This window comes from Henckelia pumila, chromosome 4 (genome assembly GCF_033568475.1).
Source record: "Henckelia pumila isolate YLH828 chromosome 4, ASM3356847v2, whole genome shotgun sequence".
Lineage (NCBI taxonomy): Eukaryota > Viridiplantae > Streptophyta > Magnoliopsida > Lamiales > Gesneriaceae > Henckelia > Henckelia pumila.
Genome location: NC_133123.1, coordinates 113,059,546 through 113,081,066, shown reverse-complemented (window position 1 = coordinate 113,081,066; position 21,521 = coordinate 113,059,546). Strand labels below are relative to the sequence as shown.

The 21,521-nt window shown below is 45.8% G+C and overlaps 28 non-coding genes and 9 pseudogenes across 28 annotated transcripts; all 37 read right to left on the bottom strand.

Moving 5' to 3' along the window:
- Positions 1–614: 614 nt before the first annotated feature.
- LOC140868380 (5S ribosomal RNA) lies at positions 615–733 on the bottom strand. The gene has a single exon (XR_012145800.1). It is a non-coding gene; the product is annotated as a 5S ribosomal RNA (ribosomal RNA).
- A 395-nt stretch (positions 734–1,128) lies between these two features.
- LOC140868016 (5S ribosomal RNA) lies at positions 1,129–1,247 on the bottom strand. Its single transcript, XR_012145453.1, has one exon. It is a non-coding gene; the product is annotated as a 5S ribosomal RNA (ribosomal RNA).
- A 334-nt stretch (positions 1,248–1,581) lies between these two features.
- Positions 1,582–1,700, bottom strand: LOC140869229 (5S ribosomal RNA). Its single transcript, XR_012146614.1, has one exon. It is a non-coding gene; the product is annotated as a 5S ribosomal RNA (ribosomal RNA).
- A 402-nt stretch (positions 1,701–2,102) lies between these two features.
- On the bottom strand, positions 2,103–2,221 carry LOC140868833 (5S ribosomal RNA). Its single transcript, XR_012146234.1, has one exon. It is a non-coding gene; the product is annotated as a 5S ribosomal RNA (ribosomal RNA).
- Positions 2,222–2,620: 399 nt separating this feature from the next.
- On the bottom strand, positions 2,621–2,739 carry LOC140868005 (5S ribosomal RNA). The gene has a single exon (XR_012145443.1). It is a non-coding gene; the product is annotated as a 5S ribosomal RNA (ribosomal RNA).
- A 401-nt stretch (positions 2,740–3,140) lies between these two features.
- LOC140869268 (5S ribosomal RNA) lies at positions 3,141–3,259 on the bottom strand. Its single transcript, XR_012146650.1, has one exon. It is a non-coding gene; the product is annotated as a 5S ribosomal RNA (ribosomal RNA).
- A 668-nt stretch (positions 3,260–3,927) lies between these two features.
- LOC140869514 (5S ribosomal RNA) lies at positions 3,928–4,047 on the bottom strand (annotated as a pseudogene).
- A 400-nt stretch (positions 4,048–4,447) lies between these two features.
- On the bottom strand, positions 4,448–4,566 carry LOC140867849 (5S ribosomal RNA). Its single transcript, XR_012145290.1, has one exon. It is a non-coding gene; the product is annotated as a 5S ribosomal RNA (ribosomal RNA).
- Positions 4,567–4,964: 398 nt separating this feature from the next.
- Positions 4,965–5,083, bottom strand: LOC140868890 (5S ribosomal RNA). Its single transcript, XR_012146289.1, has one exon. It is a non-coding gene; the product is annotated as a 5S ribosomal RNA (ribosomal RNA).
- A 400-nt stretch (positions 5,084–5,483) lies between these two features.
- Positions 5,484–5,602, bottom strand: LOC140869424 (5S ribosomal RNA; annotated as a pseudogene).
- A 398-nt stretch (positions 5,603–6,000) lies between these two features.
- LOC140868758 (5S ribosomal RNA) lies at positions 6,001–6,118 on the bottom strand. Its single transcript, XR_012146159.1, has one exon. It is a non-coding gene; the product is annotated as a 5S ribosomal RNA (ribosomal RNA).
- A 401-nt stretch (positions 6,119–6,519) lies between these two features.
- On the bottom strand, positions 6,520–6,638 carry LOC140868266 (5S ribosomal RNA). Its single transcript, XR_012145691.1, has one exon. It is a non-coding gene; the product is annotated as a 5S ribosomal RNA (ribosomal RNA).
- A 401-nt stretch (positions 6,639–7,039) lies between these two features.
- LOC140867982 (5S ribosomal RNA) lies at positions 7,040–7,158 on the bottom strand. Its single transcript, XR_012145419.1, has one exon. It is a non-coding gene; the product is annotated as a 5S ribosomal RNA (ribosomal RNA).
- A 401-nt stretch (positions 7,159–7,559) lies between these two features.
- On the bottom strand, positions 7,560–7,678 carry LOC140868926 (5S ribosomal RNA). Its single transcript, XR_012146323.1, has one exon. It is a non-coding gene; the product is annotated as a 5S ribosomal RNA (ribosomal RNA).
- Positions 7,679–8,057: 379 nt separating this feature from the next.
- Positions 8,058–8,176, bottom strand: LOC140868784 (5S ribosomal RNA). Its single transcript, XR_012146185.1, has one exon. It is a non-coding gene; the product is annotated as a 5S ribosomal RNA (ribosomal RNA).
- A 927-nt stretch (positions 8,177–9,103) lies between these two features.
- LOC140868265 (5S ribosomal RNA) lies at positions 9,104–9,222 on the bottom strand. The gene has a single exon (XR_012145690.1). It is a non-coding gene; the product is annotated as a 5S ribosomal RNA (ribosomal RNA).
- Positions 9,223–9,621: 399 nt separating this feature from the next.
- On the bottom strand, positions 9,622–9,740 carry LOC140868734 (5S ribosomal RNA). Its single transcript, XR_012146137.1, has one exon. It is a non-coding gene; the product is annotated as a 5S ribosomal RNA (ribosomal RNA).
- Positions 9,741–10,138: 398 nt separating this feature from the next.
- LOC140869006 (5S ribosomal RNA) lies at positions 10,139–10,257 on the bottom strand. Its single transcript, XR_012146400.1, has one exon. It is a non-coding gene; the product is annotated as a 5S ribosomal RNA (ribosomal RNA).
- A 400-nt stretch (positions 10,258–10,657) lies between these two features.
- LOC140868588 (5S ribosomal RNA) lies at positions 10,658–10,777 on the bottom strand. The gene has a single exon (XR_012145998.1). It is a non-coding gene; the product is annotated as a 5S ribosomal RNA (ribosomal RNA).
- Positions 10,778–12,667: 1,890 nt separating this feature from the next.
- LOC140869153 (5S ribosomal RNA) lies at positions 12,668–12,786 on the bottom strand. The gene has a single exon (XR_012146542.1). It is a non-coding gene; the product is annotated as a 5S ribosomal RNA (ribosomal RNA).
- Positions 12,787–13,186: 400 nt separating this feature from the next.
- On the bottom strand, positions 13,187–13,305 carry LOC140869012 (5S ribosomal RNA). The gene has a single exon (XR_012146406.1). It is a non-coding gene; the product is annotated as a 5S ribosomal RNA (ribosomal RNA).
- Positions 13,306–13,706: 401 nt separating this feature from the next.
- LOC140868381 (5S ribosomal RNA) lies at positions 13,707–13,824 on the bottom strand. The gene has a single exon (XR_012145801.1). It is a non-coding gene; the product is annotated as a 5S ribosomal RNA (ribosomal RNA).
- Positions 13,825–14,217: 393 nt separating this feature from the next.
- Positions 14,218–14,336, bottom strand: LOC140869150 (5S ribosomal RNA). The gene has a single exon (XR_012146539.1). It is a non-coding gene; the product is annotated as a 5S ribosomal RNA (ribosomal RNA).
- Positions 14,337–14,733: 397 nt separating this feature from the next.
- LOC140869408 (5S ribosomal RNA) lies at positions 14,734–14,852 on the bottom strand (annotated as a pseudogene).
- A 395-nt stretch (positions 14,853–15,247) lies between these two features.
- LOC140868822 (5S ribosomal RNA) lies at positions 15,248–15,366 on the bottom strand. Its single transcript, XR_012146223.1, has one exon. It is a non-coding gene; the product is annotated as a 5S ribosomal RNA (ribosomal RNA).
- A 357-nt stretch (positions 15,367–15,723) lies between these two features.
- Positions 15,724–15,842, bottom strand: LOC140869808 (5S ribosomal RNA; annotated as a pseudogene).
- A 338-nt stretch (positions 15,843–16,180) lies between these two features.
- On the bottom strand, positions 16,181–16,301 carry LOC140869783 (5S ribosomal RNA; annotated as a pseudogene).
- A 400-nt stretch (positions 16,302–16,701) lies between these two features.
- On the bottom strand, positions 16,702–16,820 carry LOC140869704 (5S ribosomal RNA; annotated as a pseudogene).
- Positions 16,821–17,222: 402 nt separating this feature from the next.
- Positions 17,223–17,340, bottom strand: LOC140868505 (5S ribosomal RNA). Its single transcript, XR_012145919.1, has one exon. It is a non-coding gene; the product is annotated as a 5S ribosomal RNA (ribosomal RNA).
- Positions 17,341–17,740: 400 nt separating this feature from the next.
- On the bottom strand, positions 17,741–17,859 carry LOC140868444 (5S ribosomal RNA). The gene has a single exon (XR_012145862.1). It is a non-coding gene; the product is annotated as a 5S ribosomal RNA (ribosomal RNA).
- A 400-nt stretch (positions 17,860–18,259) lies between these two features.
- LOC140868557 (5S ribosomal RNA) lies at positions 18,260–18,378 on the bottom strand. The gene has a single exon (XR_012145969.1). It is a non-coding gene; the product is annotated as a 5S ribosomal RNA (ribosomal RNA).
- A 364-nt stretch (positions 18,379–18,742) lies between these two features.
- Positions 18,743–18,861, bottom strand: LOC140867861 (5S ribosomal RNA). The gene has a single exon (XR_012145301.1). It is a non-coding gene; the product is annotated as a 5S ribosomal RNA (ribosomal RNA).
- Positions 18,862–19,262: 401 nt separating this feature from the next.
- On the bottom strand, positions 19,263–19,380 carry LOC140869646 (5S ribosomal RNA; annotated as a pseudogene).
- A 399-nt stretch (positions 19,381–19,779) lies between these two features.
- LOC140869252 (5S ribosomal RNA) lies at positions 19,780–19,898 on the bottom strand. The gene has a single exon (XR_012146635.1). It is a non-coding gene; the product is annotated as a 5S ribosomal RNA (ribosomal RNA).
- A 399-nt stretch (positions 19,899–20,297) lies between these two features.
- LOC140869655 (5S ribosomal RNA) lies at positions 20,298–20,416 on the bottom strand (annotated as a pseudogene).
- Positions 20,417–20,817: 401 nt separating this feature from the next.
- LOC140869702 (5S ribosomal RNA) lies at positions 20,818–20,935 on the bottom strand (annotated as a pseudogene).
- A 401-nt stretch (positions 20,936–21,336) lies between these two features.
- LOC140869303 (5S ribosomal RNA) lies at positions 21,337–21,455 on the bottom strand. The gene has a single exon (XR_012146682.1). It is a non-coding gene; the product is annotated as a 5S ribosomal RNA (ribosomal RNA).
- Positions 21,456–21,521: the final 66 nt, after the last annotated feature.

Genomic DNA, 21,521 nt, shown 5'->3' with positions numbered 1-21,521 from the left:
AAGCTTGTAGATTGAGTCTACCATTTTCAAGAGCCTAGTTGTTTATCAACTTGGTTGGAGCCATAAATCAATCTTTGAGATTGATAGGTAAAATTCTAAACACCCTATGGTTGTTTGAGTTTTTGAATACTACACAAATGCTCGGATTTATTTTATTAAAAATTTTATATTTCCGCTGCGTTTCCGGGCACGAGTTAACCGATCCCCTTCACCAACAGTGAATGAATTCTTTATTTTTTTGTCTCTCGAATTGCGGATCAGAGGAACAGGAGCTGCAGTTTCAAACGAACATAACTTTCGATCGGCTGAGAGTTACTGTAGCTTCAGCCTGCTCACGCGAAACTCCACTCGATACCTATAGTGCGTATATCGGTTAAAGAGATGGAGATGCTCAAATTCCAAAACGGAGATGGTCTTTCGGGGTATTTTTCCCGTATGACGCGCTGGGACCCACTGAAGCGGCCCGCGTCACCCAGATTGCACTTTCACATCGTATGATTCAGTCTATTGCATCTTTTCTATCCGCGGATTGGACTGAAAGAGTCGGAAACAGGACGGCGAGGAATCGAAAAAACAAGAAGTACGAGTAAGAAAAAAATAAATTAATAAAAAAAGAGTTGCAACACGAGGACTTCCCAAGGGGTCACCCATCCTAGTACTGCTCTCGCCCAAGCACGCTTAACTTCGGAGTTCTAAAAGAATCCGGTGCATTAGTGCTGGTATGATCGCACCCAACAGTGAATGAATTATTTATTGTTTTGTCTCTCGAATTGCGGATCGGAGGAACAGGAGCTGCAGTTTCAAACGGACATAACTTTCGATCTGCTGAGAGTTACGGGAGCTTCAGCTTGCTCACGCGAAGCTCTTCTCGATACCTACAGCGCGTATCTCGTTCTAAGAGATGGAGAAGCTCAAATTCAAACCCGAAGATTGGGGGGCCTTTTCCCGTAAGGCACGCTGGGACCCACCGAAGTGGCCCGCGTCACCCAGATCGCACGTTCACGTCCTGTGATTTAGTCTATTGCATCTTTTCTATCCGCGGATTGGACTGAAAGGGTCGGAAATAGGACGGAGAGGAATCGGAAGAACAAGGTGTACGAGTAAGAAAAAAATAAACTAATAAAAAAAGGGTTGCAACACAAGGACTTCCCAAGGGGTCACCCATCCTAGTACTGCTTTTGCCCAAGCACGCATAACTTCGGAGTTCTGATGGGATCCGGTGCATTAGTGCTGGTATGATCGCACCCAACAGTGAATGAATTCTTTATTATTTTTCTCTCGAATTGCGGATCGGAGAAACAGGAGCTGCAGTTTCAAACGAACATAACTTTCGATCAGCTAAGAGTTACGGGAGCTTCAGCTTGCTCACGCGAAGCTCCTCTCGATACCTACAACAAGTATCTCTGTCTAAGATATGGAGACGCTCAAATTACAACCCGGAGATGGACCTTCGGGGCGTTTTTCTCGTATGGCGTGCTGGGACCCACCGAAACGGATTGGACTAAAAGAGTCGAAAATAGGACGGCGAGGAATCGGAAAAACAAGAAGTACGAGTAAAAAAAAAAGAAATTAATGAAAAAAGGGATGCAACATGAGGACTTTCCAGGGGGTCACCCATCCTAGAACTGCTCTTGCCCAAGCACGCATAACTTCGGAGTTCTGATGGGATCCGGTGCATTAGTGCTGGTATGATCACACCCAACAGTGAATGAATTCTTTATTTTTTTTTCTCTCGAATTGCGGATCGGAGGAACATGAGCTGCAGTTTCAAACGGACATAACTTTCGATCGGCTGAGAGTTACTGGAACTTCAGCTTGCTCACGTGAAGCTCCACTCGATACCTATAGTGCGTATCTCGGTTAAAGAGACGAAGACGCTCAAATTCGAAAACGGAGATGGTCTTTCGGGGCATTTTTTACGTATGTCGCGCTGGGATCCACCGAAGTGGCCCGCGTCACCCAGATCGCACGTTCTCATTGTATGATTCAGTCTATTGCATCTTTTCTATCCCCTGGATTAGACTGAAAGATTTGTAAATAGGACGGCGAGGAATCGAAAGAACAAGAAGTACGAGTAACAAAAAAAGAAATTAATGAAAAATGGGGTGCAACACGAGGACTTCCAAGGGGGTCACCCATCCTAGTACTGCTCTCGCCCAGGCACGCTTAATTTCGGAGTTCTGATGGGATCCGGTGCATTAGTGATGGTATGATCATACCCAACGATGAATGAACTCTTTATTGTTTTGTCTCTCGAATTGCGGATCGGAGGAACAGGAGCTGCAATTTCAAACGGACATAACTTTCGATCGGCTAAGAGTTACGGGAGCTTCAGCCTGCTCACGCTAAGCTCCTCTTGATACCTACAGCAAGTATCTAGGTCTAAGAGACGGAGACACTAAAATTACAACCCGTAGATGGTCTTCCGGGGAGTTTTTCCCGTAAGGCACGCTGGGACCCACCAAAGCGGCCCGCGTCACCCAGATCACAAGTTCACATCGTGTGATTAAGTCTATTGCATCTTTTCTATCCGCGGATTTGACTGAAAGAGTCAGAAATAGGACGGCGAGGAATCGGAAAAACAAGAAGTACTAATAAAAAAAAAGAAATTAATGAAAAAAGGGTGCAACACGAGGACTTCCCAGGGGGTCACCCATCCTAGTACTGCTCTCGCCCAAGCACACTTAAGTTAGGAGTTCAAATGGGATCCGGTGCATTAGTGCTGGTATGATCGCACCCAACAGTGAATGAATTCTTTATTGTTTTGTCTCTCGAATTGCGGATCTGAGGAACAGGAGCTGCAGTTTCAAACGGACATAACTTTCGATCTGCTGAGAGTTACGGGAACTTCAGCCTGCTCACGCGAAGCTCTTTTTGATACCTACAGTGCGCATATCGGTCTAAGAGATGGAGAAGCTCAAATTAAAACCCGGAGATGGTATTTGGGTGCATTTTACCCGTAGGGCGTGCTGGGACCCACCGAAGTGGCCCGCGTCACCCAGATCGCATGTTCATGTCATGTGATTAAGTTTATTGCATCTTTCCTATCCGCGGATTGGACTGAAAGAGTCGGAAATAGGACGGAGAGGAATCGGAAGAACAAGATGTACGAGTAAGAAAAAAAGAAACTAATAAAAAAAGGGATGCAACAAGAGGACTTCCCATGGGGTCACCCATCCTAGTACTGCTGCTGCCCAAGCACGCATAACTTCGGAGTTCTGATGGGATCCGGTGTATTAGTGCTGGTATTATCGCACCCAACAGTGAATGAATTCTTTATTTTTTTGTCTCTCGAATTGCGGATCAGAGGAACAGGAGCTGCAGTTTCAAATGGACATAACATTCGATCGGCTGAGAGTTACTGGAGCTTCAGCCTGCTCACGCGAAGCTCCACTCGATACCTATAGTACGTATCTCGGTTAAAGAAACGGAGACGCTCAAATTCCAAAACGGAGATGTTCTTTTGGGGCATTTTTCCCGTATGTCGTGCTGGGACCCACCGAAGCGGCCAGCGTCACCTAGATCGCACCAATAGTGAATGAATTCTTTATTGTTTTGTTTCTCGAATTGCGGATCGGAGGAACAGGAGCTGCAGTTTCAAACGAACATAAATTTTGATCGACTGAGAGTTACGGGAGCTTCAGCTTGCTCACTTGAAGCTCCTCTCGATACCTACTACGCGCACTTTGGTCCAAGAGACATAGACCCTCATATTCCAACCCGAAGATGGTCTTTCGGGGATTTTTTCCCGTTGGGCGCACTGGGATTCACCGAAGTGGCCCGCGTCACCCAGTTTGCACGTTCACATCATGTGATTTAGTCTATTGCATCTTTTATATCCGTGGATTGGACTGAAAGAGTCGGAAATAGGACGGCGAGGAATCGGAAGAACAAAAAGTACGAGTAAGAAAAAAAAATAATGAAATAGGGGTGCAACACAAGGACTTCCCAAGGGGTCCACCCATCCTAGTACTGCTCTTGCACAAGCACGCTTAACTTCAGAGTTCCGATGGGATCTGGTTTATTATTGCTGGTTTGATCGCACCCAACAGTGAATGAATTCTTTATTTTTTTGTCTCTTGCATTGCTGATCGGAGGAAAAGGAGCTGCAGTTTCAAATGGACATAACTTTCTCTCAGCTGAGAATTACGGGAGTTTCAGCCTGCTCACGCGAAGCTCCTCTCGATACCTACAACGCGCATCTCGGTCTAAGAGATAGAGACGCACAAATTCAAACCTGAAGATGGTCTTTCGGGGCATTTTTCCTGTAGGGCGCGATGGGAACCACCGAAGCGGCCCGCGTCACCCAGATCGTACTTTCACGTAGTGTGATTTAGTCTATTGCATCTTTTATATCCGCGGATTGGACTGAAAGAGTCAAAAATAGGACGACAAGGAATCGAAAGAACAAGAAGTACGAGTAAGAAAAAAAGAAATTAATGAAAAAAAGGTGTAACACGAGAAACTTCCCAGGGGTCACCCATCCTAGTACTGCTCTCGCCCAAGCACGCTTAACTTCGGAGTTCTGATGGGATCCGGTGCATTAGTGCTGGTATGATCACACCCAATAGTGAATAAATTCTTTATTGTTTTGTCTCTCGAATTGCGGATCGGAGGAACAGGCGCTGTACTTTTAAACGAACATAACTTTCTATCGGCTGAGAGTTGCACGAGCTTCAGCCTGCTCATGCGAAGCCTCTCTCGATACCTACAGCGCACATCTCGGTCTAAGAGATGGTGACGCTCAAATTCCAACCCGGAGATGGTCTTTCGGGCTTTTTTCCCGTAGGGCGCGCTAGGACCCATCGAAGCGGCCCGCATCACCCATATTTCACTTTCACGTCTTGTGTCTCAGTCTATTGCATCTTTTATATCCGTGGATTGGACTCAAAGAGTCGGAAATAGGATGACGAGGAATCGAAAGAACAAGAGGTACGAGTAAGAAAAAAGAAATTATTGAAAATGGGGTGCAACACGAGGACTTCCCAGGGTGTCACCCATCCTAGTACTGCTCTCGCCCAAGCACGCTTAGCTCTGGAGTTCTGATGGGATCCGATTCATTAGTGCTGGTATGATCGCACCCAACCGTGAATGAATTCTTTATTTTTTTATCTCTCGAATTGCGGATCAGAGGAATAGGAGCTGCAGTTTCAAACGGACATAACTTTCGATCGGCTGAGAGTTACTGGAGCTTCAGCCTGCTCACCAAAGCTCCACTCGATACCTATAGTGCGTATATCGATTAAAGAGACGGAGACGCTCAAATTCCAAAACGAAGATGGTCTTTCGGGGCATTTTTCCCGTATGTCGCGCTGGGACCCACCAAAGCAGCCCGCGTCCCCCAAATCGAACGTTCACATCGTATGATTCAGTCTATTGCATCTTTTCTATCCGCGGATTGGACTGAAAGAGTTGGAAATAGGACGGAGAGGAATCGAAAGAACAAGAAGTACGAGTAAGAAAAAAATAAATTAATGAAAAAAGGGGTGCAACACGAGGACTTCCTAGGGGGTCACACATCCTAGTACTGCTCTCGCCCAAGCATGCTTAACTTTGGAGTTTTGATGGGATCCGGTGCATTAGTGCTGGTATAATTTCACCCAACAGTGAATGAATTCTTTATTGTTTTGTCTCTCGAATTGAGGATCAGAGGAACAGGAGCTTCAGTTTCAAACGGACATAACTTTCGATCGGCTAAGAGTTACGGGAGTTTCAGCCTTCTCACGCGAAGTTCCTCTTGATACCTATAGCAAGTATCTCGGTCTAAGAGACGGAGACGCTCAAATTACAACCCGGAGATGATCTTTCGGGGCGTTTTTCCCGTAGGGCGTGCTGGGACCCACCGAAGTGGCCCGCATCACCCAGATCCCACGTTCACGTCGTGTGATTAAGTCTATTGTATCTTTATATCCACGGATTGGACTGAAAGTGTCGGAAATAGGACGGCGAGGAATCGAAAAAACAAGAAGTACGAGTAAGAAAAAAAAAATTAATGAAAAAGGGGTACAGCACAAGGACTTTCAGGGGGTCACCCATCCTAGTACTGCTCTCGCCCAAGCACGCTTAACTTCGGAGTTCTGATGGGATCCGGTGCATTACTGCTGGTATGATCGCACCCAATAGTGAATGAATTCTTTATTGTTTTGTCTCTCGAATTGCGGATCAAAGGAACAGGAGCTGCAGTTTCAAACGGACAAAACTTTCGATCTGCTGAGAGTTACGGGAGCTTCAGCCTGCTCACGCGAAGCTCTTCTCGATACCTACAGCGCGTATCTCGGTCTAAGAGACAGAGAAGCTCAAATTCAAACCCGGATATGGTCTTTGGGTTCATTTTTCTTGTAGGGCGCGCTGAGACCCATCGAAGTAGCCCGCGTCACCCAGATCGCACGTTCACTTCGTGTGATTCAGTCTATTGCATATTTTCTATCCAGAGATTGGACAGAAAGAGTCGGAAATAGGATGGAGAGGAATCGGAAGAACAGGATGTACGAGTAAGAAAAAAAGAAACTAATAAAAAAATGGGTGCAACACGAGGACTTCCCAGGGGGTCACCCATCCTAGTACTGCTCTTGCCCAAGCACGCATAACTTCGGAGTTCTAATGGGATCCGGTGCATTAGTGTTGGTATGATCGCACCCAACAGTGAATGAATTCTTTATTTTTTTGTCTCTCGAATTGCGAATCGGAGGAACACGAGCTGCAGTTTCAAACGGACATAACTTTCAATCGGCTGAGAGTTAGTGGAGCTTCAGCCTGCTCACGCGAAGCTCCACTCGATACCTATACTGTGTATCTCGGTAAAAGAGATGGAGACGCTTAAATTTCAAAATGAAGATGGTCTTTCGGGGCATTTTTCCCGTATGTTGCGCTGGGACCCACCGAAGTGGTCCGCGTCACCTAGATCGCACGTTCACATCGTATGATTCAGTCTATTGCATCTTTTCTATCCGCGGATTGGCATGAAAGAGTCGGAAATAGGACGGCGAGGAATCGAAAGAACAAGAAGTACGAGTAAGAAAAAAAGAAATTAATGAAAAAAGGGGTGCAACACAAGGACTCCCCAGGTGTTCACCCATCCTAGTACTGCTCTCGCCCAAGCACGCTTAACTTCGGAGTTCTGATGGGATCCGGTGCATTAGTGCTGGTATGATCACACCCAATAGTGAATAAATTCTTTATTGTTTTGTCTCTCGAATTGCGGATCGGAGGAACAGGAACTGCAGTTTCAAACGGACATAACTTTCGATCTTCTTAGAGTTACAGGAGTTTCAGCCTGCTCACGCGAAGCTCTTCTCGATACCTACAGCGCGTATCTCGGTCTAAGAGATGGAGATGCTCAAATTCAAACCCGGAGATGGTCTTTGGGGGCATTTTTCCCATAGGGCACGCTGGGACCCATTGAAGTGGCCCGCGTCACCCAGATCGCACGTTCACGTCATGTGATTCAGTTTATTGCATCTTTTCTATCCGCGGATTGGACTGAAAGAGTCGGAAATAGGACAGAGAGAAATCGGAAGAACAAGATGTACGAGTAAGAAAAAAAGAAACTAATAAAAAAAAAGGTGCAACACGAGCACTTCCCAAGGGGTCACCCATCCTAGTACTACTCTTGCCCAATCACGCATAACTTCGGAGTTCTAATGGGATCCGGTGCATTAGTGCTGGTGTGATCGCACCCAACAAAGAAATGAATTCTTTATTTTTTTGTCTCTCGAATTGCGGATCGTAGGAACAGGAGCTGTAGTTTCAAACGGACATAACTTTCAATCGGCTGAGAGTTACTGGAGCTTCAGCCTGCTCACGCGAAGCTCCACTCAATACCTATAGTGCGTATCTCGATTAAAGAGATGGAGACGCTCAAATTCCAAAACAAAGATGGTATTTCGGGGAGTTTTTCCCATATGTCGCGCTGGGACCCAGATCGCACGTTCACGTCGTGTGATTAAGTCTTTTGCATCTTTTCTATTCGCAGATTGGACTGAAAGAGTCGGAAATAGGACGGCAAGGAATCGTAAAAACAAGAAGTACGAGTAAGAAAAAAAGAAATTAATGAAAAAGGGGTGCAACCCGAGGACTTCTTAGGGGGTCACCCATCCTAGTACTGCTATCGCCCAAGCTCGCTTAACTTCAGAGTTCTAATGGGATCTGGTGCATTAGTACTGGTATGATCGCACCCAACAGTAAATGAATTCTTTATTGTTTTGTATCTCGAATTGCAGATCGGAGGAACAGGAGCTGTAGTTTCAAACGGACATAACTTTCGATCTGCTGAGAGTAACGAGAGCTTCAGCCTGCTCACGCGAATCTCTTCTTGATACCTACAGTGCGTATCTCGGTCTAAGAGATAGAGAAGCTCAAATTCAAACCCGGAGATTGTCTTTGGAGGCATTTTTCCCATAGGGCGCGCTGGGACCCACCGAAGTGGCCTGCGTCACCCAGATCGCACGTTCACGTCGTGTGATTCAGTCTATTGCATCTTTTCTATCTGCAGATTGGACTGAAAGAGTCGGAAAGGATGGAGAGGAATCGGAAGAACAAGATGTACGAGTAAGAAAAAAAGAAACTAATAAAAAAAGGGGTGCAACACGAGGAGTTATGCGTGCTTGGGATCCGGTGCATTAGTGCTGGTATGATTGCCCAAGCACGCATAAATTCGGAGTTCTGATGGGATCCGGTGCATTAGTGCTGGTATGATTGCACCCAACAGTGAATGAATTCTTTATTTTTTGTCTCTCGAATTGCGGATCGGAGGAACAGGAGCTGCAGTTTCAAACGGACATAACTTTCGATCGGCTGAGAGTTACTGGAGCTTCAGCATGCTCACGCGAAGCTCCACTCGATACCTATAGTGCGTATCTCGGTTAAAGAGATGGAGACGCTCAAATTCAAAAACGGAGATGCTCTTTTGGGGCATTTTTCCCGTATGTCACACTGGAACCCACCAAAGCGGCCCGCGTCACCCAGATCGCATGTTTACATCGAATGATTCAGTCTATTGCATCTTGTCTATCCGCGGATTTGACTGAAAGAGTCGGAAATAGGACGGCGAGGAATCGAAAGAACAAGAAGTACGAGTAAGAAAAAAAAGAAATTAATGAAAAAAGGAGTGCAACACGAGGACTTCCCAGGGGGTCACCCATCCTAGTACTGCTCGAGCCCAAGCACGCTTATCTTCGGAATTCTGATGGAATCCGGTGCATTAGTGCTGGTATGATCGCACCCTACAATGAATGAATTCTTTATTGCTTTTTCTCTCGAATTGCGGATCGGAGGAACATGAGCTGCAGTTCAAACGGACATAACTTTCGATCGGCTAAGAGTTACGGGAGCTTCAGCCTGCTCACGCGAAGCTCCTCTCGATACCTATAGCAAGTATCTCTGTCTAAGAAAAGGAGACGCTCAAATTGCAACCTGGAGATGGTCTTTTGGGGCTTTTTTCCCATAGGGCCCGCTGGGACCCATCGAAGCGGCCCGCGTCACCCAGATTGCACGTTCACGTCCTGTGATTAAGTCTAATTGCATCTTTTCTATCCGCGGATTGGAATGAAAAAGTCGGAAATTGGACGACGAGGAATCGGAAAAGCAAGAAGTACGAGTAAGAAAAAAAAAATTAATGAAAAAGGGGTGCAACATGAGGACTTCCCAGGGGGTCACACATCCTAGTACTGCTCTCGCCCGAGCACGCTTAACTTCAGAGTTCTGATGGGATCCGGTGCATTAGTGTTGGTATGATCGCACCCAACAGTGAATGAATTCTTTATTGTTTTGTCTCTCGAATTGCGGATCGAAGGAACAGGAGCTGCAGTTTCAAACGAACATAACTTTCGATCTGCTGAGAGTTACGGGAGCTTCAGCCTGCTCACGTGAAGCTCTTCTCGATACCCACAGCGCGTATCTCGGTCTAAGAGATGGAGCGCAAATTCAAACCCGGAGATGGTCTTTGGGAGCATTTTTCCCATAGGGTGCGCTGGGACCCACCGAAGTGGCCCGCGTCACCCAGATCGCACGCTCATGTCATGTGATTCAGTCTATTGCATCTTTTCTATCCGCGGATTGGACTGAAAGGGTCGAAAATAGGACGGAGAGGAATCGGAAGAACATGATGTACGAGTAAGAAAAAAAGAAACTAATAAAAAAAAGGGTGCAACACGAGGACTTCCCAGGGGGTCACCCATCCTAGTACTGCTCTTACCCAAGCACGCATAACTTCGGAGTTCTGATGGGATCCGGTGCATTAGTGTTGCTATGATCGCACCCAACAGTGAATGAATTCTTTATTTTTTTGTCTATTGAATTGAGGATCGGAGGAACAGGAGCTGCAGTTTCAAACGGACATAACTTTCGATCTGCTGAGAGTTACGGAAGCTTCAGCCTGCTCACGTGAAGCTCTTCTCGATACCCACAGCGCGTATCTCGGTCTAAGAGACGAAGAAGCTCAAATTCAAACTGGAGATGGTCTTTGGGGGCATTTTTCCCGTAGGGCGTGCTGGGACCCACCGAAGTGGCCCGCGTCACCCAGATCGCACGTTCACGTCGTGTGATTCAGTTTATTGCATCTTTTCTATCCGCGAATTGGACTGCAAGAGTTGGAAATAGGACGGCGAGGAATCGAAAGAACAAGAAGTACGAGTAAGAAAAAAAGAAATTAATGGAAAAAGGGGTGCAACACGAGGACTTCCCAGGAGGGTCACCCATTCAAGTACTGCTCTCGCCCAAGCACGCTTAACTTCGAAGTTCTGATAGGATCCGATGCATTAGTGCTGGTATGATTGCACCCAAAAGTGAATGAATTCTTTATTATTTTGTCTCTTGAATTGCGGATCGGAGGAACAGGAGCTGCAGTTTTAAACGGACATAACTTTCGATCGGCTAAGAGTTACGGGAGCTTCAGCCTGCTCACACGAAGCTCCTCTCGATACCTTGATAAGTGAATTTTATGCTCTTATATTGCTTAGTATTTAGCTTGAATCTTGTGTTTGATTGGTAGGTATTATGTGATGTTATGTTGTTTTTGTTGGATGAAGGCAGGAAGAGCCTTGGATTTGATTTGATGGATTTAAGCTAGAAAGAATGGAAGAAAAATCAAAGATCAAGACTTGAAAGATGAAGATAAGAAATAAAATACGAAGCGAAGGCGCGCCCGCGCCGCTCTGAATATTGTGAGAAGCATAAATCAGGCGCGCCCGCGCCATAAGACCGAGCGTCCGCGCGATGGTCTATAGCAAACAAGGAATTTATGCATGGGAGTGGAGCGCCCGCGTAGGAATTTGGCGTGCCCGCACAGGAATTTGGCGTGCCCGCGCCACTCTGATGAATGCAAGATGCGAAGAAGCTGCGCGCGCGCGCCATTCCATTGAGCACCGGCGCCGTCGTGCGCAGACTTATTTTTGGAAAAGTTTTATGTTTTGGAAACTCTTGTTTTAATTCCTAGGCTTATCTTTGGACGATTTGTTGCCAAGATATAAGTCTTTTATGAAGTTTAGGAGAAAAAAACGAAGACTTTCAGTGGGAGTTGAAGATTTATCTCTTGCAAAGACTAGGTTTTTTCTGAGAATTCTAGAATTTCGCCTATTATTATTATTTTTATTTTGTTCTTCATGACTTGTGTTGGCTAGTTCTTAATACTTGGTTAAGGAAGACGAAGGCCTTGATTAATTTATTCGTGAGATTTATGTTTTACAGAGCTTGATTATTGTTGAGTATCAATAATTATTCTGATTTATTTCATGATTGTATATTTGATTATTAGCTTGATCACCTGATAATTTTTATATAAAATCTACTGCTAAATTGGAGTTTGAATCCGTAATTGTTTGAATTATCTGATTTGCGAAGCAACTGCAATTAATAATCGTCCGCTTGTGAGATTAGGAATTGTAGGGATAATAACTGACTAGGCTAAATTCATCCGCTTGTGTATGGGTTGTCTAGATTTATCAGTTTTACTAGTTTGCATGCTATCGTGGGTTTAAATCTAATCGCTTGTATTAGGTTAATTCATTGGTAAGGGTTATCTTAGAACGCTTGTGTCTAGTTAACTACAATTAAGGTGAAACAAGAATTTCATTTCCAATGATGAATATTCAACAGGATTAAATATTTTTAGATAATCGATGATCGAACGAATGAAATCAAGGGTGTAGTTGACCAAAACCAAGGCTTGTCTCTTATTGAATTTTCCGTTGTGATTTAATTGTGCTTGGTAATTGATAGAATTGCATTCATAATTGTTTTTAAATTTTAGTGGATAAATTTCAAACCAAAAACCCCCCTTTTTACTATTTTCGTATTTTTAAAGAACACGGAATTTTACCTTTCCTCGTGGGAACGATCCCTACTCATACTACTTCATGTTTTTATTTATCTGAGTGAGTCGGGTAATTTGGTCATACACGATAAGCGCTACCATACCTACAGCAAGTATCTCGGTCTAAGAGACGGAGACGCTCAAATTACAACCCGGAGATGGTCTTTCGGGGCATTTTTCCCGTAGGGCGCGCTGGGACCCACCGAAGCGGCCCGAGTCACCCAGATCGCACGTTCACGTCGTGTGATTAAGTCTATTGCAACTTTTCTATCCGCGGATTGGACTGAAAGAGTCAAAAATAGAACGGTGAGGAATCCTAAAAACAAGAAGTACGAGTAAGAAAAAAAATTTAATGTAAAAGGGGTCCAACACGAGGACTTCCCAGGGGGTCACCCATCCTAGTACTGCACTCGCTCAAACACGCTTAAATTCAGAGTTCTGATGGGATCCGGTGCATTAGTGCTGGTATGATCGCACCCAACAGTGAATGAATTCTTTATTGTTTTGTCTCTCGAATTGCGGATCGGAGGAACAGGAGCTGCAATTTCAAACGGACATAACTTTCGATTGTCTAAGATTTACGGGAGCTTCAGCCTGCTCACACAAAGCTCCTCTCGATACCTACAGCAAGTATCACGGTCTAAGAGACGGAGACACTCAAATTACAACCCGGAGATTGTCTTTCAGGGCGTTTTTCCCGTAGGGCGCGCTGGGATCCACCGAAGCGGCCTGCATCACCCAGATCGCACGTTCACGTCATGTGATTAAGTCTATTGCATCTTTTCTATCCGCGGATTGGACTAAAAAAGTCGGAAATAGGACGGAGAGGAATCGGAAGAACAAGATGTACAAGTAAGAAAAAAAAAACTAATAAAAAAAGGGGTGCAACACGAGGACTTCCCCGGGGGTCACCCATCCTAGTAATGCTCTTGCCCAAGCACGCATAACTTCGGAGTTCTAATGGGATCCGGTGCATTAGTGATGGTATGATCGCACCCAACAGTGAATAAATTCTTTATTTTTTTGTCTCTCGAATTACGGATCGGAGGAACAGAAGCTGCAATTTCAAACGGACATAACTTTCAATCGGCTGAGAGTTACTGGAGTTTCAGCCTGGTCACGCGAAGCTCCACTCGATATCTATAGTGCGTATCTCGGTTAAAGAGACGGAGACACTCAAATTCCAAAACGGAGATGGTCTTTCGGAGCATTTTTCTCGTATGTCGCGCTGGGACCCACCAAAGTGGCCCGCGTCACCCAGATCGCACATTTACATCGTATGATTCAGTCTATTGCATCTTTTCTATCCGCGAATTATACTGAAAGAGTCAGAAATAGGACGGCGAGGAATCGAAAGAACAAGAAGTACGAGTAAGAAAAAAAGAAATTAATGAAAAAAGGGGTGCAACACGAGGACTTCTTAGGGGTCACCCATCCTAGTACTGCTCTCGCCCTGGCGCGCTTAACTTCGAAGTTCTGATGGGATCCGGTGCATTAGTGCTGGTATGATCGCACCCAACAGTGAATGAATTCTTTATTCTTTTGTCTCTCGAATTGCGGATCGGAGGAACAGGAGCTGCAGTTTCAAACGGACATAACATTCGATCGGCTAAGAGTTACGGGAGCTTTAGCCTGCTCACGCGAAGCTCCTCTCGATACCTACAGCAAGTATCTCGGTCTAAGAGACGGAGACGCTCACCCAAAGATGGTATTTCGTGACGTTTTTCCCGTAGGGCATGCTGGGACCCATCGAAGCGGCCCGCGTTACCCAGATCGCACGTTCACAACGTATGATTCAGTCAATTGCATCTTTTCTATCCACGGATTGGACTGAAAGAGTCGGAAATAGGACGGCGAGGAATCGGAAAAACAAGAAGTACGAGTAAGAAAAAAAGAAATTAATGAAAAAAGGGGTGCAACACGAGGACTTCCCAGGGGGTCACCCATCCTATTACTGTTCTCGCCCAGGCGCACTTAACTTCGGAGTTCTGATGGGATCGGATGCATTAGTGCTGGTATGATCGCACCAATAATGAATGAATTCTTTATTGTTTTGTCTCTCGAATTGCGGATTGGAGGTACAGGAGCTGCAATTTCAAACGGACATAACTTTCGATCGGCTAAGAGTTACGGGAGCTTCAGCCAGCTCACGCGAATCCTATCTTGATACCTACAACGCGCATCTCGGTCTAAGAGATGGTGACGCTCAAATTCCAACCCGAAGATGGTCTTTCGGGCATTTTTCCCGTAAGGCGCGCTAGGACCCATCGAAGCGTACCGCGTCACCCATATCGCACGTTCATGTCTTGTGTCTCAGTCTATTGCATCTTTTATATTCATGGATTGGACTCAAAGAGTCGGAAATAGGACGACGAGGAATCGAAAGAACAAGAAGTACGAGTAAGAAAAAAGAAATTAATGAAAATGGGGTGCAACACGAGAACTTCCCAGGGGGTCACCCATCCTAGTACTGCTCTCGCCCAAGCACGCTTAGCTCTCGAGTTCTGATGGAATCCGTTGAATTAGTGCTGGTATGATCGCGTCCAACAATGAATGAATTCTTTATTGTTTTGTTTCTCGAATTGCGGATTGGAGGAACATGAGCTGTAGTTTCAAACGGACATAAATTTCGATCGGCTGAGAGTTACGAAAGCTTCAGCCTGCTCATGGGAAGCTCCTCTCGATACCTAGAGCGCGCATGTTTGTCCAAGAGATGGAGATGCTCAAATTCCAACTCGAAGATGGTCTTTTGGGGCGTTTTTCCCGTAGGGCATGTTGGGACCCACTGAAACGGCCCGCATCACCCAGATCGCACGTTCACGTCGTGTGTTTCAGTCTATTGCATTTTTTCGCAGATTGGACTCAAAGTGTCGGAAATAGGATGACGAGGAATCGAAAGAACAAGAAGTACGAGTAAGAAAAAAAGAAATTAATGAAAAAGGGGTGTAACACGAGGACTTCCCAGGGGGTCACCTACCCTAGTACTTCTCTTGCCAAAGCACGCTTAACTTCGAAGTTCTGATGGGATCCGGTGCATTAGTGCTGGTATGATCGCACCCAACAGTGAATGAATTCTTTATTGTTTTGTCTCTCAAATTGCGGATCGGCTGAGAGTTATTGGAGCTTCAGCCTGCTCGCGCAAAGCTCCACTCGATACCTATAGTGCGTATCTCTGTGAAAGAGACAGAGACGCTCAAATTCCAAAAGGGAGATTTTCTTTTGGGGAATTTTTCCCGTATGTCGCGCTGGGACCCAACAAAGCGGCGCGCGTCACCTAGATCGCACGTTCACATTGTATCATTCAGTCTATTGCCTCTTTTCTATCCGTGGATTGGACTGAAAGAGTCGGAAATAAGACGGAGAGGAATCGAAAGAACAAGAAGTACGAGCAAGAAAAAAAGAAATTAATGACAAAAGTGGTGCAACACGAGGAATTTCCTGGGGGTCACCCATTCTAGTACTGCTCTAGCACAAGCCCGCTTACCTACGGAGTTCTGAAGGAATCTAGTGCATTAGTGTTGGTATGATCGCACCCAACAGTAAATGAATTCTTTATTGCTTTGTCTCTCGAATTGCGGATCGGAGGAACACGAGGAATTTCGATCGGCTAAGAGTTACGGGAGCTTCAGCCTGCTCACGCGAAGCTCCTCTCGATACCTACAGCAAGTATCTCGGTCTAAGAGACGGAGACGATCAAATTACAACCCGGAGATGGTCTGTCGGGACGTTTTTCCCATATGGCGCATTGGGACCCACCGAAGCGGCCCGCGTCACCCAGATCGCACGTTCACGTCGTGTGTTTAAGTCTAATTGCATATTTTCTATCAGCGGATTGGACTGAAAGAGTTGAAAATCGGACGGCGAGGAATCGAAAAAACAAGAAGAGCGAGTACTTCCCAGGGGGTCACCCATCCTAGTATAGCTCTCGCCCAAGCACGCTTAACTTCGAAGTTCTGATGGGATCCGGTGCATTAGTTATGGTATGATCGTACCCAACAATGAATGAATTCTTTATTGTTTTGTCTCTCGAATTGCGGATCGGAGGAACAGGAGCTGCAGTTTCAAACGGACATAACTTTCGATCTGCTGAGAGTTACGGGAGCTTCAGCCTGCTCACGTGAAGCTCTTCTCGATATCCATAGCGCGTATCTCGGTCTAAGAGACGGAGAAGCTAAAATTCAAACCCGGAGATGGTCTTTGGGGGAATTTTCCCGTAGGGCGTGCTGGGACCCACCGAAGTGGCCCGCGTCACCCAAATTGCACGTTCACGTCGTGTGATTCAGTTTATTGCATCTTTTCTATCTGCGGATTGGACTGAAAGAGTCAAAAATAGGATGGAAGGGAATCGGAAGAACAAGATGTACAAGTAAGAAAAAAATAAACTAATAAAAAAAGGGGTGCAACACGAAGACTTCCAGGGGGGTCACCCATTCTAATATTGCTCTTGCCCAAGCACGCATAACTTCGGAGTCTTGATGGGATCCGGTGCATTAGTGCTGGTATGATAGCACCCAACAGTGAATGAATTCTTTATTTTTTTGTCTCTCGAATTGCGGATCGGAGGAACAGGAGCTGCAGTTTCAAACGGACATAACTTTCGATCGGCTGAGAGTTACTGGAGCTTCAGCCTACTCACGCGAAGCTCCACTTGATACCTACACTGCGTATCTTGGTTAAAGAGACGAAGACGCTCAAATTCCAAAATGGAGATGCTCTTTCGGGGCATTTTTCCCATATGTCACGCTGGGACCCACCGAAGCGGCCCGCGTCACCCAGATCGCACGTTCACATCGTATGATTCAGTCTATTGCATCTTTTCTATCCGCGGATTGGACTGAAAGAGTCGGAAATAGGACGGCGAGGAATCGAAACAACAAGAAGTACGAGTAATAAGAAAAAGAAATTAATGAAAAAAGGGTTGCAACACGAGGACTTCCAGGGGGTCACCAATCCTAGTACTGCTCTCGCCCAAGCACGCTTTACTTCGGAGTTCTGATGGGATCCGGTGCATTAGTGCTGGTATGATCGCACCCAACAGTGAATGAATTCTTTATTGTTTTGTCTTTCGAATTGCGGATCGGAGGAACAGGAGCTGCAGTTTCAAACAGACATAACTTTCGATCGACTAAGAGTTACGGGAGCTTCAGCCTGCTCACGCGAAGCTCCTCTCGATACCTACAGCAAGTATCTCGGTCTAAGAGAGGGAGACGCTCAAATTATAGCACGGAGATGGTCTTTCGGGGCGTTTTTCCCGTAAGGCGCACTGGGACCCACCGAAGCAGCCCGCATCACCTTGATCGCACGTTCACTTCGTGTGATTAAGTCTATTGCATCTTTTCTATCCGCGGATTGCACTAAAAGAGTCGGAAGTAAGACGGCGATGAATCGAAAAAACAAGAAGTACGAGTAAGAAAAAAAGAAATTAATGAAAAAGGGGTGCAACACGAGGACTTCCCAGGGGGTCACCCATCCTAGTACTGCTCTTGCCCAAGCACGCATAACTTCGGAGTTCTAATGGGATCAGGTGAATTAGTGCTGGTATGATCGCACCCAACAATGAGTGAATTCTTTATTTTTTTGTCTCTCGAATTGCGGATCGGAGGAACATGAGCTGCAGTTTCAAACGGACATAACTTTCGATCGCCTAAGAGTTACTGGAGCTTCAGCCTGCTCATGCGAAACTCCACTCGATACCTATAGTGCTATCTCGGTTAAAGAGACGGAGACACTCAAATTCCAAAATGAAGATGGTCTTTCGGGGTATTTTTCCCGTATGTCGCGCTGGGACCCTCCGAAGAGGCCCGCGTCACCCAGATCGCACGTTCACATCGTATGATTCAATCTATTGCATTTTTTCTATCCGCGGATTGGACTGAAAGATTCGGAAATAGGACGGCGAGGAATCAAAAGAACAAGAAGTACGAGTAAGAAAAAAATAAATTAATGAAAAAAGGTGTACAACACGAGGACTTCCCAGGGGGTCACCCATCCTAGTACTTCTCTCACCCGAGCACCCTTAACTTCGGATTTCTGATGGGATCCGATGCATTAGTGCTGGTATGATCGCACCCAAAAGTGTATGAATTCTTTATTATTTTTTCTCTCGAATTGCGGATCGGAGGAACAGGAGCTGCAGTTTCAAACGGACATAACTTTCGATCTACTGAGAGTTACGGGAGCTTAGCCTGCTCAAGCAAAGCTCTTCTCGATACCTACAGTGCGTATCTCGGTCTAAGAGATGGAGAAGCTTAAATTCAAACCCGGAGATTGTCTTTGGGGGCATTTTTCCCATAAGGCGCGCGTCAACAGATCGCACGTTCACGTCATGTGATTCAGTCTATTGCATCTTTGGACTGAAAGAGTTGGAAATAGGACGGAGAGGAATCGAAAGAACAAGATGTACGAGTAAGAGAAAAAAAAACTAATAAAAAAAAAGGGGTGCAACACGAGGACTTCCCGGGGGGTCACCCATCCTAGTACTGCTCTTGCCCAAGCACGCATAACTTCGGAGTTCTGATGGGATCCGGTGCATTAGTGCTGGTATGATCGCACACAACAGTGAATGAATTCTTTATTTTTTTGTCTCTTGAATTGCGGATCGGAGGAATAGAAGCTGCAGTTTAAAACGAACATAACTTTTGATCTGCTGAGAGTTATTGGAGCTTTAGCCTGCTCACGCAAAGCTCCACTCGATACCTATAGTGCGTATCTCGGTTAAAGAGACAGAGATGCTCAAATTCCAAAACAAAGATGTTCTTTTGGGGAATTTTTCCCGTATGTCCCGCTGAGACCCACCGAAGCGGCCCGCGTCACCCAGATCGCACGTTCACATCGTATGATTCAGTCTATTGCCTCTTTTCTATCCGCGGATTGGACTGAAAGAGTCGGAAATAGGACGGCGAGGAATCGAAAGAACAAGAAGTACGAGCAAGAAAAAAAGAAAATAATGAAAAAAGGGGTGCAACATGAGGACTTTCCTGGGGTCACCCATCCTAGTACTGCTCTAGCCCAAACACGCTTAACTTCGGAGTTCTGATGGGATCTAGTGCATTAGTGCTGGTATGATCTCACCCAACAGTAAATGAATTCTTTATTGCTTTGTCTCTCGAATTGCGGATCGGAGGAACAGGAGCTGCAGTTCAAACGGACATAACTTTCTATCGGCTAAGAGTTACGGGAGCTTCAGCCTGCTCACGCGAAGCTCCTCTCGATACCTACAGCAAGTATCTCGATCTAAGAGACGGAGACGATCAAATTACAACCCGGAGATGGTCTTTCGGGGCGTTTTTCTCAAAGGGTGCATTGGGACCCACCGAAGCGGCCCGCGTCACCCAGATCGCACATTCACGTCGTGTGATTAAGTCTAATTTCATCTTTTCTATCCGCGGATTGGACTGAAAGAGTCGGAAATAGGACGGCGAGGAATCGGAAAAACAAGAAGTATGAGTAAGAAAAAAAAAATTAATGAAAAAGGGGTTCAACACGAGGACTTCCCAGGGGGTCACCCATCCTAGTACAGCTCTCGCCCAAGCATGCTTAACTTTAAAGTTCTGATGGGATTCGGTGCATTAGTGATGGTATGATCGTACCCAACAATAATGAATTCTTTATTGTTTTGTCTCTCGAATTGCGGATCGGAGGAACAGGAGCTGCAGTTTCAAACGGACATAACTTTCGATCTGCTGAGACTTACGAAAGCTTCAGCCTGCTCACGTGAATCTCTTCTCGATACCCACAGCGCGTATCTCGGTCTAAGAGACGGAGAAGCTCAAATTCAAACCCAGAGATGGTCTTTGGGGGCATTTTCCCGTAGGGCACGCTGGGACCCACCGAAGTGGCCCGCGTCACCCAGATCGCACGTTCACGTCGTATGATTCAGTTTATTGCATCTTTTCTATCCGCGGATTGGACTGAAAGAGTCGAAAATAGGACGGAGAGGAATCGGAAGAACAAGATGTACGAGTAAGAAAAAAACAAACTAATAAAAAAAGGGGTGCAACACGAGGACATCCCAGGGGGTCACCCATCCTAGTACTGCTCTTACCCAAGCACGCATAACTTTGGAGTTCTGATTGGATCCGGTGCATTAGTGCTGCTATGATCGCATCCAACAGTGAATGAATTCTTTATTTTTTTATCTCTCGAATTGCGGATCGCTAGAACAGGAGCTGCAGTTTCAAACGGACATAACTTTCGATCGACTGAGAGTTATTGGAGCTTCAGCCTGCTCACGCGAAGCTCCACTCGATACCTATAGTGCATATATCGGTTAAAGAGACGGAGACGCTCAAATTCCAAAATGGAGATGGTCTTTCGGGGCATTTTTCCCGTATGTCGTGCTGGGACCCATTAAAGCGGCCCGCATCACCCAGATCACACGTTCACATCGTATGATTCAGTTTATTGCATCTTTTATATCCGCGGATTGGACTACAAGAGTCGGAAATAGGACGGCGAGGAATCGAAAGAACAAGAAGTACGAGTAAGAAAAAAAGAAATTAATGAAAAAAGGGGTGTAACAGGAGGACTTCCCAGGGGGTCACCATCCTAGTACTGCTCTCGCCCAGACACGCTAAACTTCGGAGTTTTAATGGGTTCCGGTGCATTAGTGCTGGTATGATCGCACCCAACAGCGGATGAATTCTTTATTGTTTTGTCTCTCGAATTGCGGATCGGAGGAACAGGAGCTGCAGTTTCAAACGGACATAACTTTCGATCGGTTAAGAGTTACGGGAGCTTCAGCCTGCTCACACAAAACTCCTCTCGATACCTACAACATGTATCTCGGTCTAAGAGACGGAGACACTCAAATTACAACCCGGAGATGGTCTTTTGGGGCATTTTTCCCGTAGGGCGCGCTGGGATCCACCGAAGCGGCCCACGTCACCAAGATCGCATGTTCACGTCATGTGATTAAGTTTATTGCGTATTTTCTATCCGCGGATTGGACTGAAAGAGTCGGAAATAAGACGGAGAGGAATCGGAAGAACAAGAAGTACGAGTAAGAAAAAAAGAAATTAATGAAAAAAAGTGTGCAACACGAGGATTTCCCAGGGGGTCACTCTTCCTAGTACTGCTCTAGCCCAAGCACGCTTAACTTCAAAGTTCTGATGGGATCCGATGCATTAGTGCTGGTATGATCGCACCCTACAGTGAATGAATTATTTATTATTTTGTCTCTCGAATTGCGGATCGGAGGAACAGGAGCTGCAGT